The 18,896-nt window shown below is 52.2% G+C and overlaps 2 pseudogenes; one reads left to right on the top strand and one right to left on the bottom strand.

The window, feature by feature from the left end:
• Positions 1 to 6,407: 6,407 nt before the first annotated feature.
• Positions 6,408 to 8,237, bottom strand: LOC121843340 (annotated as a pseudogene).
• LOC112217311 lies at positions 8,236 to 18,522 on the top strand (annotated as a pseudogene).
• The last annotated feature ends 374 nt before the right edge of the window (positions 18,523 to 18,896 follow it).

Genomic DNA, 18,896 nt, shown 5'->3' with positions numbered 1-18,896 from the left:
GCAGGTAGATAGATCTACCAGCTCCTGGCTGGCTGGTGGTTCCGGCAGATCCTGGCTGACTGGCGGATCCTGGCTGACTGGCGGATCCTGGCTGACTGGCGGATCCTGGCTGACTGGCGGATCCTGGCAGACTGGCGGATCCTGGCTGAATGGCAGATCCTGGCTGAATGGCGGATCTAACTGATCCTGGCAGACTGGCGGATCCTGGCCGACTGGCGGATCCTGGCAGACTGGCGGATCTTGGCCGACTGGCGGATCCTGGCTGACTGGCGGATCCTGGCAGACTGGTGGATCCTGGCAGACTGGCGGATCCTGGCAGACTGGTGGATCCTGGCAGACTGGCGGTGCTGGGCAGACTGGCGGTGCTGGGCAGACTGGCGGTGCTGGGCAGACTGGCGGTGCTGGGCAGACTGGCGGTGCTGGGCAGACGGGGGCACTGGCGGCGCTGGGCAGACTGGCGGCACTAGCTGCTCCATATAGGCTGACAGCTCTGGCGGCTTCTTACAGACTGACAGCCCGTGCAGACTGACAGCTCCTTGCAGACTGACAGCCCTTGCAGACTGACAGCTCCATGCAGACTGACAGCTCTATGCAGACTGACATCTCTGGCTGCTCCATGTAGGCTGACAGCTCTGGCAGTCCGTGCAGACTGACAGCTCCTTGCAGACTGACAGCTCCATGCAGACTGACAGCTCCATGCAGACTGACATCTCTGGCTGCGTCATGCAGACTGACAGCTCTGGCTGCTCCATGTAGGCTGACAGCTCTGGCGGCTTCTTACAGACTGGCAGCTCTGGCGGCTCCGTGCAGACTGGCAGCTCCGTGCAGACTGGCTGCGCTGAACAGGGGGAGACTCCGGCCGCGCAGGAGAGGAGAAAGGCTCTGGCTGCGCTGAACAGGCGGGAGACTCCAGCAGCGCTGTACAGGAGAAAGGCTCCGGCAGCGCTGAACAGGTGGGACGCACTGTAGGCCTGATGCGTGGTGCTGGCACTGGTATGCCGTGCATGCTATGCCAAGCCCACACCTTTCTTTCTACTCTGTCCAATACATCCTCCACTCTCAGACTCAGCACTCTGCTTCGCCGACAGCTCCAATTCCATCCATGGCTCTGCCCAGGGTCCTTGTCCGTCAAGGATCTCCTCCCAAGTCCATTTATCCAAAGAGTGCAGCCTCTCCCAATGCTGTTGCTGCCTCTGTTGCTTCTCCTGCTGCTGCCTTTGCTGCTGCTGCTGTTGCTCCTGCTGCACCTGTCGCTTCTTCTGCTGCTGCTGTTGCTGCTGCCTCTGTTTACCACGCCGCTTGGTCCTTGGTTGGTGGGTGATTCTGTAACGGTTTTCTAGTGGTGATGAAGGAGAGTCGGACCAAACTGCAGCGTGTCGATTGAGATTCATGTTTAATAAAATAAAGAAACACAAACACTACACAAAACAATAAACGTAACCGAAACAGCCTATCTAGTGCAAACTAACCGAGAGTACACATAGGACACTAAGGACAATCACCCACAACAAACTCAAAGAATATGGCTGCCTAAATATGGTTCCCAATCAGAGACAACGATAAGCACCTGCCTCTGATTGAGAACCACTCCAGACAGCCATAGACTTTGCTAGACAACCCACTAAGCTACAATCCCAATACCACCACCAAAACCCCAAGACAAACACACCACAATTACAAAAACCCCATGCCACACCCTGGCCTGACCAAATACATAAAGATAAACACAAAATACTTTGACCAGGGGCGTGCTTTTCTTTGGACAGATCTGCCTGGAGACCAACGCTGTCTACAAGCTGTGCACTGCGGCCTGTCTGCCGGACATATGTCCCCGTGCGGTCGACATACAGGGTCACTTTGCCTGCAAGGTGCTAGGGTACATCTTAACCCAGATCCATGAGCAGCATCTGAAGACTAGTTTGAAAAATGGACACATGTCCATTTTGGGAATAGACTCTATGTTTTTCTCTGATAAAGAGAGTGCAAGAAAGTAGGTTCTGTGACAGTTCCACTTGAAGCGGTATACGATATCCTTGCCCTGTATGCTCCAAGTTCTCACTCAGGCTTTTGGGATCAGTTGGGTGAAGCAATGGTAGAGGCGTACGAGGAAGGAGACTTCCAGGACGGGAATGCTTTCGGTCAGTTTTCCAATGAAAGCGGCGAAGAGCAGCAGCCTAGGCCCAGATTGATATTCACCTTGGACTTCAACAAGGACCCGCTGCGGTCTGTGGTAATGGAAGCCACGGCGGCGATAGAACCACTAAACAAACTCACTTTCAACAAGTGCGTGCTGGGAGGGGAGACGTTCCAGTGCTCCGCGCCCTTGTATTACGGGGGAGTTGTCAGAAAGGTCATGGCTAAGAATGCACCTAAGGAAGCTTATGATAAAAGGCACCTGAAAGAATCTAGAGTAGGCCCGAAAGGCACCTTCCACGGGCCCAGACTGAATGTGTACTAAGCGGAGTACTCTGGTGTACCCATGAAAAACATGAGCTCCTTTTGCACCACCAGGACTGTGTATCACCAGGACAAGATACTGTTGAGAGTCAACCGTGATAATCACGGTCACTTAGCTGAGTTAGAGGAGGATTGGGAGTGGAAGGACGCGGCCGATGTGTTTAACAAGATTCACGGCACTGACGTGTTCTCTGTGGAGATGTTGAAACGGGACTACGCTGCGACAATGGTGGACGTAAAGGGAGAGTTGATAACTGCAAGGCCTCGATGTTCCAGAAAACTCAGCGCCATGATAACTACATTGCTCGAGTCAGACGGAGGCTCAGCACTCGCCCTGAGGAAGGGTATGATGCCTGCTAGTGACACACAACAACGCAGGACTCACACTCAACCTCTTGGGGAGGTGTCCATGACATGTAGCCAGGGACGTAAAAGGCCTAAACCCGCTCAGCATTCGAGAGACTCTGTGGAACGGCTGAGAGTGGAAAAGAGAAAACGCCCCAGGTTCGAGGGTGTAGACAAGGGAGGACACTAATGCGAGCTCAGATGGCAATATAAATTGATAGACCCCATTTGGTTGCTGTAACAAACACAATGTGAATAAAGTGTACATACAAAAAGCAGTAACCTGTGCATAGTGCTTATGTTATTATATCACCCTGTTTGACCTGATATGACAAATGTCCTTTATGGGCATGACTGGGAGAAGAGATCACATGTTGGACAAGTGCTTTACTTCACTTTCATTTATTATGTTTCACAAGCAGTGATACACAAGTTTCTACCTCTCAGACATATTCAGTCATTGACTGCAAGCAAATAAACTTGTTCACACACACATATATCCAAGGATAACCTGGTTAATTGTAAAGCGATATCAGTGCAAAGTGTTCACAGTGAACCTTGTCCTCTCTATAAGCTATATTTCCATAAAGTCATACTACTTTATAATAGATCGCAGACTACATTGGGCTGTGGATCATAAACCATGTATTCTCGATCTAAGGCTCTTCAGCAGCACCGGAGGGAGAGACGAGAGAGGCAGAGACGGGAGCAGGTTCAGCTCAACCCCCTAGTTAGTAAGTGCCTCAGGGTCATGGGAATGTCCCGGTTTGACATGTCCTTTGAGAACATGAGTTTCACCCAGTTCATCCGTATGCCTTTGGACCAGTACAGGGTATACGGAGATGAGTTTGTCAGCCTTTACGCACAACTGCTCGACAGGATAGAAGCTCTATGTGCCAGCGCCTTCTCGATGCTAGATGACTTGAGACCACCCGGCACCCTCAGATCGGATGAGCCTGAGCAGAATAGCCTTTCAGTGAGGCAGACGTGTCCAACATGGGCCGACAACAGCCCTGACTTATTTGCTGATAATGATCCTCCAACGCAGCATACCGATGTTGGTCACACCTGGAACACGGTCATCATCCCTCAGATCCGATGTAGAGACTTATTTGATGTGTCCTTACATGATAATGCTCAGCTGTTCGAAGTCTGCACACATCAGGTGGGCGAGTGCGATCGTCATCAAACCTAGGTTGTCAAACCCTGGGCATGGTGTAGTTTCACCAACAGGGTGTTTGAGTGTGACTCTATTATGTTTCATAACCTGCAACATTTGTAAAATAAAGCCAAGTGACTCTGTCCACCCTGCCAGGTTGTGATGTTTTTATTCAGACTGATACACAGTATACATTTCATTTCGACACGTCTTTCACATAGATGGTACACAACAAATAGCCAGACATACCAGTGATATTGCGTATCATGTTGACTGAAGTTAATTTATCAGTGGTATCCACTTCAACAGCGTCAAGTAATCCAGCCTCTCACCGGCTGCCCTGAGATCCCCGTTCATTTTGGCGTACAGTAGCTGTCTGTGCTTGTGGCAAACATAGCAATGGCCCCTCTAGTCCGAAGTACACCTAGTCATCACGGATACACCTTGCCAATCGTTCCCTCTAACAGGCTGTGGTTGCATCAGCGCCCCTTCGCTGAGGTAGAGGAGTATCTCTGCTTCGGAGACTAAAGGCGCTTTGGGCACCCCTGCGGACCCTCATAATGAGATACAAGGTGGGACTGGTGATACAGTGCATGTTCCCTATAGCTATGCAGATATTGAGCACCACGTACTTCACCTCCTCACACTGGACATGGGAGCGGTAGTAAATGGTGCTTGCAATGAAGGGTAGCCAGCAGCACATAAAGAAGGTGGCAGTGAGAAAGGTCAAGACCTGTGCCCGTTTCATCTTGAGTCCAAACGAATTCCGTTTCACGTGCTGTCTGACACTGTACACTATCATGCCGTTGCAGTAAACGAGAACGACAATAGGTATGATGAAACAAATGCTCATCCTCACCCAGAAGACTGTAAGCCAGAGACTCGGATGCATAGCGTTGACACAGATCATGTTAGTCTCGGATATGGGACGAACAGTGTAATAGCATATGTCCAAGAGAGCCGAGAACATGGGTACACAGGCACACAATCGAGCCACGATTCTCCTTCTGCTTGCCGCACGTCTGTTCACTAGACACTTCAGTGTTGTCCTGTTGTGCACCACCTTCATGTATCTCTCTATGTTGATATAGACCATGAGAACTATTCCGTACTGGAAACAGAACTGTAAGGAATGAGGGAACAAAGGGCATGGCGTTAGTTGAGCTGGTTGGACATGCTTATGTGTACATGTCCTCATGGGCTAAGATTGCTGTCACCTACCGAGATCACCCCTTTCAGCAGTTTGCACATCACGAAGCCAAACACCCAGCCCCTCACGAGTATCATCTGCGTAACCCACACCGGGATAGTCAGCAAAGTGGCTATGTCACAGAACCCCAGATGTAAAAATAAGACGTCGACATCCCTGAGGACCTTACTTTGCCTCCCCGAGTACTTTGGACAGGAACAGTAGAGCGTGATGACCATGTATAAATTGACAACCAAGCCCGTGACCATAACCAGTGCGTGAAAGAAAGGGATGTAAATGGTGCGGCTGTATTCATAGAGACCATAACAATGTGATTCCGACTCTGGGTTGTGTGACGGTCTATTGAACATTGTAACATTGTCCAATGTGCCATTGACAAGTGGGTCCATTGTAGCGCTGTAGGTATAGCAGGCCACTGACACCTTTGGTAACAGGACACCAGACTTTGTAAGGTATGTCTATGGTACTAGGACCTGTACAGCCAAGATCATTGGTCTATCCAATGTAACATTTATGGAGTTCCAGTTGTCCAACCGCCGCTGGTGATTCAAACGATGGAGTTCGGATCACCCAAGCCATGCTCCTTGGTCCAACCACTGCTCTGCTTTTCAATAAATTTGACATGTATGGCCTGGGAAATATCCAAACACTGCTTATTAATCTACCCACAGTGTAATATATTGTGAACATCACTGACTGTTGTGTTTGTGTGAAACAAAAACGAGTACTTCAGATTATTACATACATGGTTTATTATAAAGTATAGTCAACGTATACATTTGTTTGGTACAGTATAGCAACAAAGTACACCCAGCCACTACAGCAGTTGACAACGCTCTCAGGGTCTCAGTAGCCCGGGTCCATCTATTACGCTTCGAAGCAGATTGCGCACAGTCGAGGCTCATCAGGACATGGAAGTCGAGTCAGATAAGCACAACCCCAAAGCGACAGGGGAAGAACCTGGTGAAAGGAATAGTTCACCGTGTGATCTAAGGTGTGGGCACGGGTGTCATCAACGGGTGTCTGTAGATATGATTAACCCTCCCGTGGTCCTGGTACTGTGTCTAGTCCCCGCGTCCTCCGGGTCACCCTGTCCCGTCCTGGCTAAAGGCCCAATGTGCGCAAGTGTGACAGTAGGCGTGTGAACAGCCTTTGCAGATGTATTTCTTACACCTGCAGCACACCGTGTGTGTCTTTGAGTCCTTCTTGGGTGGGCAGAGCTGACACCTCTTCCTCTTACTTGCCCCGGTGGTGGCCGGGCAACGAGCGGGCAGCGGCCGTGCCAGCGGCGGGGCCCTGGCGCTGTTGATCAGGAGGCACCGCCGTAGCACTCTGTAGGACTTTGACAAGGGCTGACGCCGCTTTGGTGCGGGGCAGATGCTGCCTTCTTTGGATCAGCGGCTTCACGAGTGCCTTTCCCAGCTGCTCGAGGAACACCCTGCGCTTGTTCCGCTTGCCAGGCATCCAGTCAGGCTTGATCTCTCGCCATATGACAAAGGCGTTGTAGGAGGACACGTCGAGGATGTTGTGGAAGACGACCAGGGGCCAGCGGGCAGTCATCCGTCTGCAGCTGTAGGTGCCCACCACCTTGTCTAGGTTGTCCACGCCGCCCTTGTTGCAGTTGTAGTCTAGGATGAGGGCCGGCTTCTTGTCGCGACGATCGCTGATGTGGCCCTCTGTGTGCAGCGTGCTCAAGAGTAGCACGTTCTTGTTTCTCTTTGCCAGGTAGGACACCAGAGTGGCGGTGGGCGTGAAGGCGAACCTGGAGGACAGGACCTGTCTGCCCCTGGACTCGAGCAGCGCGGGCGGGAGCTCGGCCTTGTTCCTTCTCACCGTGCCCACCATGGTGAGGTTCCTCTCGAGGAGCCGCTGGCCCAGGTCCCAGGAGGTGAAGAAGTTGTCGCAGGTGACGTTGCGACCGCTCAGGCCCGTTGTCAGATCGAGGACGACGCGCATCCCCTGGTTCTTCTCGGGGCCTCCGCCGGCCGCCTTGCCGGTGTACACTTGCATCTTCCAAGTGTAGCTGGACTTGGCGTCGCAGGCCACCCACGACTTGATGCCGTATTTGGCCGGCTTGCTGGGGATGTACTGACGGAAGGGACAGCGGCCTTTTTGGAAAGGGGACAAGACATTAGTGTGGTTACCGTGTGCAACGGGGTAGACAAAAGGGCCAACCGTTGTGTCACACACGCTCTGTATAGACATGTAAGCACACGCGCACGCACGCGCACAAGCGCAAGCACAGTACCTCTGAACGGGACCAGTTGCTCGTCCACCGTCACGTCGGGCCCCGGGTTGTAGAGGGCCGGCAGCCGCGCCTCCCACAGGTCCCAGACCTCCCGTATGGCTGCGAGTTTGTCCGTGGCGAGTCTGGCGGGTCTCGACTGGCGGTCGTCGAATCGCAGCAGCCTCGAGTACCTGTGAAAGACCTTGAGCGACATGGTGGCTCGGAACACGGTCCTGCCGCTCTCGGCGTCCCACAGGCTTGCCGCGGCCTCGCCCGGGACCTGTAGACGCCCGCTAGGATCAGCAGCCCTAGGTAGGCGCGCAGGTCCGTGGCGTCCATGGGTCGCCAGCCGTCGCCGTATTTTCTGGCCCCGTGCAGGTTCGTCATTTCCACAATTATCCTTTCTATCGCCGGCGTGACAAACAGGTGGAAGGCGGACGCGATGTCGCGGGCCTGTGTCGCGGCATAGGCCGTGGGGCCCGGAGCCTGGTCCGGCCCGGCGCGGCAGATCGCCAGGGGCCCGCGGTGGCGGCCGTAGGCCACGGGGACCACTCGATTTTGCCGTTCTTCGACAGCAACGGCGGCTCCCGTCGGTCCGGGGCCGAGGAGATCTCTTCCTCGTCGCGGTCCTCGGGCGGCTCTTCCTCGGGCTGCTGCTCTTCCTCAGAAGAGGGAGAAGAGGCATCGTCGACCTCGCGGCGCTCGGGGTTGTATTCCTCCCCGTCTTCGTCTTCCGAAACCTCTTCCTCTTCCTCCTCCTGGCAATCCGAGTAGTCTTCTTGGTCCACGCTGGACAAGATCTGTTCTAGAACCTGCGCGGCCGTAAAACGTGCGGCCATGGCCGATCGGTGGAGCCGAGCGGGTCTGCTGAGCTGCGGGGAAGAGCGCACTTGGCACGGGTGGGGCGCCGGTCACTTTGTGGGTGTGTGGGTGTGTGGGTGTGTGCGGGTTGGTGTGGGTGGGCGCCAATGACAATATTAGTATCCTCTCTATTACGTAGGGCCGGCCGGACGGCTTACGCGGGATACCGAGACCCGAAAATGCTCGAGGCTCGCTTGCGCGCACCTGTGTAGCCCTGTGCAGTCGACCCAACCCCCAGCCGAGCAACAAGAACACTCGGCTGCTCTCTAGCACACAGCGGAGCACAGGTCCGGACCTGTGCAGCGGCCGGCTGGCTCTGCGCTCTGACCCACGAGAGCAGAGTGCAGAGCCCAGAGCGCAGAGTGCAGAGCGGTGAGCCCAGAGCACAGCCTCGCCACACTCGCAGACCCTCTACTACGCTCGACGGCACACGCCTCGCCAGTGGCTGGCAGGGTCGCTCTGACCCGAGAGCGCAGAGCACAGAGGACAGAGCACAGAGCACAGAGCGCAGAGCGGGGAGCCCAGAGCACAGCCTCGCCACACTCGCAGACTCTCTACTACGCTCAGAGGCACACGCCTCGCCAGTGGCTGGCACGGTCGCTCTGACTCGGGAGAGCAAAGCGCAGAGCCCTGGAAACACAGGGCCTGGGTCGCTCTGACCCGTGAGCCCAGAGCGCAACTACAACACTCGGCTGCTCTCTAGCACACAGCGGAGCACAGGTCCGGACCTGTGCAGCGGCTGGCTGGGTCGCTCTGACCCGAGAGCGCAGAGCGGCGAGGACAGAGCACATAGCGCAGAGCGGGGAGCCGGGCACAACCTCGCCGCACTCGCCACACTCGCAGACACTCTACTACGCTCAGAGGCACACGCCTCGCCAGTGGCTGGCACGGTCGCTCTGACCCACCAGCGCAGAGCGAGAGCCCTGGAAACACAGGGCCTGGGTCGCTCTGACCCGCGAGCGCAGAGCGCAGAAAGGGGAGCCCTCCACACACAGGACCTGGGTCACACTGACCCCAGGACCACGGGAGGGTTAAGAGAGGGTGCTTCCATAGCGGGCATGGGTATCTGGAACACCGGTAAGTGCATTTAGAACCGTATTTTAACTTTTGGGTTCCCAGGTGCCTATTTTCAATCACCAGGTGCACGGCTGTGAAAAGTGGGGACTCTGTCATTTTTTCGACCGATTTCTGAAATTTTCAAAAAATGATTAAAAATACTTCCCGAAGGGCTAGAGGTCCCATATTTCGTGTCATTACCCTCTCTCGTGATGGGCAACAAGTCCAGCATATAAAAAGATTTCGCATCCACAGGCACCTATGTTTCTGGTAGAATTCACTTTTTCCCAAAAACGTAAATCACGATTTTCTATTAAAATGTTTTATACAAAAACGTTTTTAATTAAATGGAAATGCTCGTCTATTTGTGCCCTTTCGTGCAAAAACGCCCCATCCAGATTGGAGGTGTACTTTTTGATTTATTCACGTTTTGGCAAAAACGGAATTTGACCCCCAATGGCTGGGCGCACATAAACCCTATGCGGTTCCGGGATTATATCGATAAATTGGCCTGCTCGTCAATGACACACTCAGGGGCGGGTCGACCAGACAGGTACCGGCGCGAAATCAGAAACCTGGTTTTTGACAACAAGACTTCCATGTCCTAGAGAGACGGGGGTGGTGTCAAACTGATCAGCCCGAATAGAAAATGAGTACTGGGTACTTTTGAGGGATGTGAGCCCCTCGGAACCATGGTACTTTGGACATTTACCGCCAGTGTCCGATTTGTCCTAACTTTTGATCCACGTTTCCCAGCTTGGTGATGGGAGGATATTGAGCTCTGTCCTGGGCAGTGGCTCTATCCCAGCTATTACCTTGTGGGTTTGGTTCATTAATGACCATGGTTCTGGTCCAATGAAGGTGCCCGTCCCTTCTGCGACCTTGGTGGTTGCTTAGTCCCGGTGAGGGCTAGCTCTCCAGTCCAGTCCCATACTTGTTTCACGGTACGTCTCCATGGTTCTCCTCTGTTGTCCAGCCAATTTAATTTCCTCTGACTGATTTGCATTCGTCTTCCACCTGGGAGGGACTCTATCGGCCGGTCTTTGGCTGGTGTTCTGATGGATGTTCCCTCCCGACCCAAGTGGATTTGCCTCTATCGGGGAGCCCCTTTCGGAAACGTTTGCCCCTATTTCGATACGCTCCAGCCACGCAAAGTTCGTGCGAGGTCGAGCCGAACTGTCTGACCAAGTGGCCCTCCATTGGTGATCCGGTGCGGGGAGTGGCACACTCAGGCTGCGAACCATGTGGTGATGGTCATCCCGTAACGCATCGGCGCCAGAAACACGTATTCTCAAACCCTGTCTTTAAACGTGGACCTACCCGGTTGACCCAAGCGGTCTGTCCGAGGTTGTGGTTCCTTTTGCCGAATAGGCGCTCCAGCTAGACAAGAGACCTCTCGAGCGGCGCCCCGGCACCTGTGGCTCCGGCCATGGGCAGTTCAGGGCCTCCCGCTGGGTTGGTGGGTGCACTCACCCCCTCTAATAAAACTGACTGTGTATAGGCTGTTAACCTCAACTCAAGAGGTGATTCACTCAGTCTTTCAACTATTGTTAAATGATAGAATGCTTATTTTACACAACATTTCAAGATAGTTAGTTAAGTCTGATCCTTTCATGTTTTGATGTATATTTATTTGATTAATTTTCACAATTTGGTTCAGGATTAATTCTGGGCCTACATTTTGGTCTTGGAAGAAAATGGCTGCCTGCTAACATTATAAACATTTCAAGATAGCAGTTGGTTCAGTCTGATCATCTCATGTTGTGCTGGAACTATATTTGGATCATTTCACGTTTTCATAACATATATATATTTTTTTTTTTTGGACAAATTCCAGTGTCTCAGTCATTGCACTATGTTGAGCTATGTGTCTGGTATTTGAAAGAGTTACTTGGTGAGTTTTTCAATATGGTTCTTAATGGATTCAGTGCCGTGCTGGTTTCAATTGCATGCAAAGACGGAACCCCCCTGCCGGGTTCAGCCAACAGGGGGTGCACTCACCCCCTCTAATAAAACTGACTGTGTATAGGCTGTTAACCTCAACTCAAGAGGTGATTCACTCAGTCTTTCAACTATTGTTAAATGATAGAATGCTTATTTTACACAACATTTCAAGATAGTAGTTAGTTAAGTCTGATCCTTTCATGTTTTGATGTATATTTATTTGATTAATTTTCACAATTTTTTCCCCCTGTCTACTTTTTGGAATGACAAAGAAGTGGGAATGACAAGCTCTCTCATTGATCTCGGGTTCAGCCACCAGGGGGCACCCACCCTCTATGACAACTTAATGTTGATAGGCGGGTTACCTCCTCCCAGGAGATGACTCAACCTTTCAACTGTTTTGAAATGAAACCTTTGGGGTGGCTATTAAACACAACTTTAAAACCTGGTTTTCTTGTATGTACCAATTTATGAGGGTTGCCTAATCACACATGACATTTTGGAAAGATGTGACCTTTTAACCCCTCAAAACAGCAACTATGACCCCAATGTAAGGCACTTCCGGTTGTCACAGGAAGCTGTAATTAAACACATTTCCTCACTGGGACACCATTTTACATAATCATGAGGTTCAAGCCTTTATGTTAAAAAGTGATTGATTTACAGAGGGGTGAAAACAGTGTTTTGCTCTAACTGTAGGCAGTGATTTCAAAACATGTTTTAGGGTCAATTTAACCACTTCCTGTTGCTCCAGGAAGCTTAAAATCAACACAGATAATCCTTATACTAGCTTGATTAGTTGTCATTGATGGTAGTTTGCTAGGGTAACCCTAACCTACTTTGTCATCCAGTTGAATTTAGAGCAGCAGGCAATGCTTCCTAAGGGAAGAGAAAGGAAGGCACATTTAATAAAACAACTGGGTTCTTTTGATAACACTAGCCTAAACTATTTAACATAGTGCAATGACAGAGACACTGGAATTTGTCAAAAAAATATGTCTGAAAACGTGAAAATGATCCAAATAAAGTTCCAGCACAACATGAGATGATCAGACTGAACCAACTGCTATCTTGAAATGTTTATAAAGGTAGCTGGCAGCCTTGGCCATTTTCTTCCAAGACCAAAATGTAGGCCCAGAATGAAGCCAGACCTACATTTAAAGTGCTTTTGGGTTACAGCGGCCAAACCGTTGAGGCTAGAAACACAATTCACCCACAGGAATGCTTGGGAAGTACTCCTTATTTACTCAGACCATTTGACATGAACCATTAACAGTGAATCAATTCCTAAATGTGCCTTCCTTTCTCTTCCCTTAGGAATGCATTGCCTGCTGCTCTAAATTCAACTGGATGACAAAGTAGGTTAGGGTTACCCTAGCAAACTACCATCAATGACAACTAATCAAGCTAGTATAAGGATTATCTGTGTTGATTTTAAGCTTCCTGGAGCAACAGGAAGTGGTTAAATTGACCCTAAAACATGTTTTGAAATCACTGCCTACAGTTAGAGCAAAACACTGTTTTCACCCCTCTGTAAATCAATCACTTTTTAACATAAAGGCTTGAACCTCATGATTATGTAAAATGGTGTCCCAGTGAGGAAATGTGTTTAATTACAGCTTCCTGTGACAACCGGAAGTGCCTTACATTGGGGTCATAGTTGCTGTTTTGAGGGGTTAAAAAGGTTACATCTTTCCAAAATGTCATGTGTGATTAGGCAACCCTCATAAACTGGTACATACAAGAAAACCAGGTTTTAAAGTTTTTTAATAGCCAAAAAAACAGTTGAAAGGTAGATCTCCTGGGAGGGGTAACCCGCCTAAAATTAAGTTGTCATAGAAACCCGATTAATCAAATTCCAAAAAACCCAGACAGGGGGAAAAAATTGTGAAAATTAATCAAAAAATATACATCAAAACATGAAAGGATCAGACTTAACTAACTACTATTGAAATGTTGTGTAAAATAAGCATTCTATCATTTAACAATAGTTGAAAGACTGAGTGAATCACCTCTTGAGTTGAGGTTAACAGCCTATACACAATCAGTTTTATTAGAGGGGTGAGTGCACCCCTGTTGGCTGAACCCGGCAGGGGGGTTCCGTCTTTGCATGCAATTGAAACCAGCACGGCACTGAATCCATTAAGAACCATATTGAAAAACTCACCAAGTAACTCTTTCAAATACCAGACACATAGCTCAACATAGTGCAATGACAGAGACACTGGAATTTGTAAAAAAAATTAATATATGAAAACTCAAATATAGTTCCAGCAGTACATGAGATGATCAGACTGAAAACTGCTATCTTGAAATGTTTATAATGTTAGCAGGCAGCCATTTTCTTCCAAGACCAAAAAGTAGGCCCAGGCCAAATTGTGAAAATTATGGTCAAATAAATATACATACATGAAAGGATCAGACTTAACTAACAGCTATCTTGAAATGTTGTGTAAAATAAGCATTCTATCATTTAACAATAGTTGAAAGACTGAGTGAATCACCTCTTGAGTTGAGGTTAACAGCCTTTACACAATCAGTTTTATTAGATTGAGTGCACCCTCATAAAGCGGGAGGCCCTGAACTGCCCATGGCCGGAGCCACAGGTGCCGGGCGCCGCTAGAGGTCTCTTGTCTAGCTGGAGCGCCTACGGAATGCCATCAACTGGGCAAAAGGAACCACAACCTCGGACAGACCGCTTGGGTCAACCGGGTAGGTCCACGTTTAAAGACAGGGTTTGAGAATACGTGTTTCTGGCGCCGATGCGTTACGGGATGACCATCACCACATGGTTCGCAGCCTGAGTGTGCCACTCCCCGCACCGGATCACCAATGGAGGGCCACTTGGTCAGACAGTTCGGCTCGACCTCGCACGAACTTTGCGTGGCTGGAGCGTATCGAAATAGGGGGCAAAAAAGGGGCTCCCCGATAGAGGCAAATCCACTTGGGTCGGGAGGGAACATCCATCAGAACACCAGCCAAAGACCGGCCGATAGAGTCCCTCCCAGGTGGAAGACGAATGCAAATCAGTCAGAGGAAATTAAATTGGCTGGACAACAGAGGAGAACCATGGAGACGTACCGTGAAACAAGTATGGGACTGGACTGGAGAGCTAGCCCTCACCGGGACTAAGCAACCACCAATCGGTCGCAGAAGGGACGGGCACCTTCATTGGACCAGAACCATGGTCATTAATGAACCAAACCCACAAGGTAATAGCTGGGATAGAGCCACTGCCCAGGACAGAGCTCAATATCCTCCCATCACCAAGCTGGGAAACGTGGATCAAAAGTTAGGACAAATCAGACACTGGAGGTAAATGTCCAAAGTACCATGGTTCCGAGGGGCTCACATCCCTCAAAAGTACCCAGTACTCATTTTATTCGGGCTGATCAGTTTGACACCACCCCCGTCTTCTAGGACATGGAAGTCTTGTTGTCAAAAACCAGGTTTCTGATTTCGCGCCGGTACCTGTCTGGTCGACCTGCCCCTGAGTGTGTCATTGACGATCAGGCCAATTTATCGATATAATCCCGGAACCGCATAGGGTTTATGTGTGCCCAGCCATTGGGGTCAAATTCCGTTTTTGCCAAAACCAAATAAATGAAAAAGTACACCTCCAATCTGGATGGGGCGTTTTTTGCACGAAAGGGCACAAATAGACAAGCATTTCCATTTAATTAAAAACGTTTTTGTATAAAACATTTTAATAGAAAATCGTGATTTACGTTTTTGGGAAAAAGTGAATTCTACCAGAAACATAGGTGCCTGTGGATGCGAAATCTTTTTATATGCTGGACTTGTTGCCCATCACGAGAGAGGGTAATGACACGAAATATGGGACCTCTAGCCCTTCGGGAAGTATTTTTAATTTTTTTGAAAATTTCAGAAATCGGTCGAAAAAATGACAGAGTCCCCACTTTTCACAGCCGTGCACCTGGTGATTGAAAATAGGCACCTGGGAACCCAAAAGTTAAAATACGGTTCTAAATGCACTTACCGGTGTTCCAGATACCCATGCCCGCTATGGAAGCACCCTACTACAGCCCTCTATCAATGGGGGCCCGTCCTGAGTGGTTGAATTTTTTTCTTCTTCTGTGCGCGTAAAATACGGGAGTAGCTATGACTCTCTTAACCCTCCCGTGGTCCTGGGGTCAGTGTGACCCAGGTCCTGTGTGTGGAGGGCTCCCCTTTCTGCGCTCTGCGACAGGGTCAGAGCGACCCAGGCCCTGTGTTTCCAGGGCTCTCGCTCTGCGCTGGTGGGTCAGGGATGACCGTCACCACTGGCGAGGCGTGTGCCTCTGAGCGTAGTAGAGTGTCTGCAGTGTCTGCGAGTGTGGCGAGGTTGTGCCCGGCTCCCCGCTGCGCCATGTGCTCTGTCCTCGCCGCTCTGCGCTCTCGGGTCAGAGCGACCCAGCCAGCCGCTGCACAGGTCCGGACCTGTGCTCCGCTGTGTGCTAGAGAGCAGCCGAGTGTTGTAGTTGCGCTCTGGGCTCACGGGTCAGAGCGACCCAGGCCCTGTGTTTCCAGGGCTCTGCGCACTCTCCCGAGTCAGAGCGAACGTGCCAGCCACTGGCGACGTGTGCCTCTGAGCGTAGTAGAGTCTGCGAGTGTGGCGAGGCTGTGCTCTGGGCTCCCGCTCTGCGCTCTGTGCTCTGTGCTCTGTCCTCTGTGCTCTGCGCTCAACAGAGCGAGAAGCCACTGGCGAGGCGTGTGCCGTCGAAACGTAGTAGAGGGTCTGCGAGTGTGGCGAGGCTGTGCTCTGGGCTCACCGCTCTGCACTCTGCGCTCTGGGCTCTGCACTCTGCCAGAACGTGGGTCAGAGCGCAGAGCCAAACCCACAAGGTAATGCACAGGTCCGGACCTGTGCTCCGCTGTGTGCTAGAGAGCAGCCGAGTGTTCTTGTTGCTCGGCTGGGGGTTGGGTCGACTGCACAGGGCTACACAGGTGCGCGCAAGCGAGCCTCGAGCATTTTCGGGTCTCGGTATCCCGCGTAAGCCGTCCGGCCGGCCCTACGTAATAGAGAGGATACTAATATTGTCATTGGCGCCCACCCACACCAACCCGCACACACCCACACACCCACACACCCACAAAGTGACCGGCGCCCCACCCGTGCCAAGTGCGCTCTTCCCCGCAGCTCAGCAGACCCGCTCGGCTCCACCGATCGGCCATGGCCGCACGTTTTACGGCCGCGCAGGTTCTAGAACAGATCTTGTCCAGCGTGGACCAAGAAGACTACTCGGATTGCCAGGAGGAGGAAGAGGAAGAGGTTTCGGAAGATGAAGACGGGGAGGAATACAACCCCGAGCGCCGCGAGGTCGACGATGCCTCTTCTCCCTCTTCTGAGGAAGAGCAGCAGCCCGAGGAAGAGCCGCCCGAGGACCGCGACGAGGAAGAGATCTCCTCGGCCCCGGACCGACGGGAGCCGCCGTTGCTGTCGAAGAACGGCAAAATCGAGTGGTCCCCGTGGCCTATGGCCGCCACCGCGGGCCCCTGGCGATCTGCCGCGCCGGGCCGGACCAGGCTCCGGGCCCCACGGCCTATGCCGCGACCCAGGCCCGCGACATCGCGTCCGCCTTCCACCCGTTTGTCACACCGGCGATAGAAAGGATAATTGTGGAAATGACGAACCTGCACGGGGCCAGAAAATACGTCGACGGCTGGCGACCCATGGACGCCACGGACCTGCGCGCCTACGTAGGGCTGCTGATCCTAGTGGGCGTCTACAGGTCCCGAGGCGAGGCCGCGGCAAGCCTGTGGGACGCCGAGAGCGGCAGGACCGTGTTCCGAGCCACCATGCCGCTCAAGGTCTTTCACAGGTACTCGAGGCTGCTGCGATTCGACGACCGCCAGTCGAGACCCGCCAGACTCGCCACGGACAAACTCGCAGCCATACGGGAGGTCTGGGACCTGTGGGAGGCGTGGCTGCCGGCCCTCTACAACCCGGGGCCCGACGTGACGGTGGACGAGCAACTGGTCCCGTTCAGAGATACTGTGCTTGTGCTTGTGCGCGTGCGTGCGCGTGTGCTTACATGTCTATACAGAGCGTGTGTGACACAACGGTTGGCCCTTTTGTCTACCCCGTTGCACACGGTAACCACACTAATGTCTTGTCCCCTTTCCAAAAAGGCCGCTGTCCCTTCCGTCAGTACATCCCCAGCAAGCCGGCCAAATACGGCATCAAGTCGTGGGTGGCCTGCGACGCCAAGTCCAGCTACACTTGGAAGATGCAAGTGTACACCGGCAAGGCGGCCGGCGGAGGCCCCGAGAAGAACCAGGGGATGCGCGTCGTCCTCGATCTGACAACGGGCCTGAGCGGTCGCAACGTCACCTGCGACAACTTCTTCACCTCCTGGGACCTGGGCCAGCGGCTCCTCGAGAGGAACCTCACCATGGTGGGCACGGTGAGAAGGAACAAGGCCGAGCTCCCGCCCGCGCTGCTCGAGTCCAGGGGCAGACAGGTCCTGTCCTCCAGGTTCGCCTTCACGCCCACCGCCACTCTGGTGTCCTACCTGGCAAAGAGAAACAAGAACGTGCTACTCTTGAGCACGCTGCACACAGAGGGCCACATCAGCGATCGTCGCGACAAGAAGCCGGCCCTCATCCTAGACTACAACTGCAACAAGGGCGGCGTGGACAACCTAGACAAGGTGGTGGGCACCTACAGCTGCAGACGGATGACTGCCCGCTGGCCCCTGGTCGTCTTCCACAACATCCTCGACGTGTCCTCCTACAACGCCTTTGTCATATGGCGAGAGATCAAGCCTGACTGGATGCCTGGCAAGCGGAACAAGCGCAGGGTGTTCCTCGAGCAGCTGGGAAAGGCACTCGTGAAGCCGCTGATCCAAAGAAGGCAGCATCTGCCCCGCACCAAAGCGGCGTCAGCCCTTGTCAAAGTCCTACAGAGTGCTACGGCGGTGCCTCCTGATCAACAGCGCCAGGGCCCCGCCGCTGGCACGGCCGCTGCCCGCTCGTTGCCCCGGCCACCACCGGGGCAAGTAAGAGGAAGAGGTGTCAGCTCTGCCCACCCAAGAAGGACTCAAGACACACACGGTGTGCTGCAGGTGTAAGAAATACATCTGCAAAGGCTGTTCACACGCCTACTGTCACACTTGCGCACATTGGGCCTTTAGCCAGGACGGGACAGGGTGACCCGGAGGACGCGGGGACTAGACACAGTACCAGGACCACGGGAGGGTTAATCATATCTACAGACACCCGTTGATGACTCCCGTGCCCACACCTTAGATCACACGGTGAACTATTCCTTTCACCAGGTTCTTCCCCTGTCGCTTTGGGGTTGTGCTTATCTGACTCGACTTCCATGTCCTGATGAGCCTCGACTGTGCGCAATCTGCTTCGAAGCGTAATAGATGGACCCGGGCTACTGAGACCCTGAGAGCGTTGTCAACTGCTGTAGTGGCTGGGTGTACTTTGTTGCTATACTGTACCAAACAAATGTATACGTTGACTATACTTTATAATAAACCATGTATGTAATAATCTGAAGTACTCGTTTTTGTTTCACACAAACACAACAGTCAGTGATGTTCACAATATATTACACTGTGGGTAGATTAATAAGCAGTGTTTGGATATTTCCCAGGCCATACATGTCAAATTTATTGAAAAGC

This window comes from Oncorhynchus tshawytscha, unplaced genomic scaffold (assembly GCF_018296145.1).
Source record: "Oncorhynchus tshawytscha isolate Ot180627B unplaced genomic scaffold, Otsh_v2.0 Un_contig_179_pilon_pilon, whole genome shotgun sequence".
Classification (NCBI taxonomy): Eukaryota; Metazoa; Chordata; class Actinopteri; order Salmoniformes; family Salmonidae; genus Oncorhynchus; species Oncorhynchus tshawytscha.
This window is presented reverse-complemented; position numbering and strand designations above follow the sequence as displayed.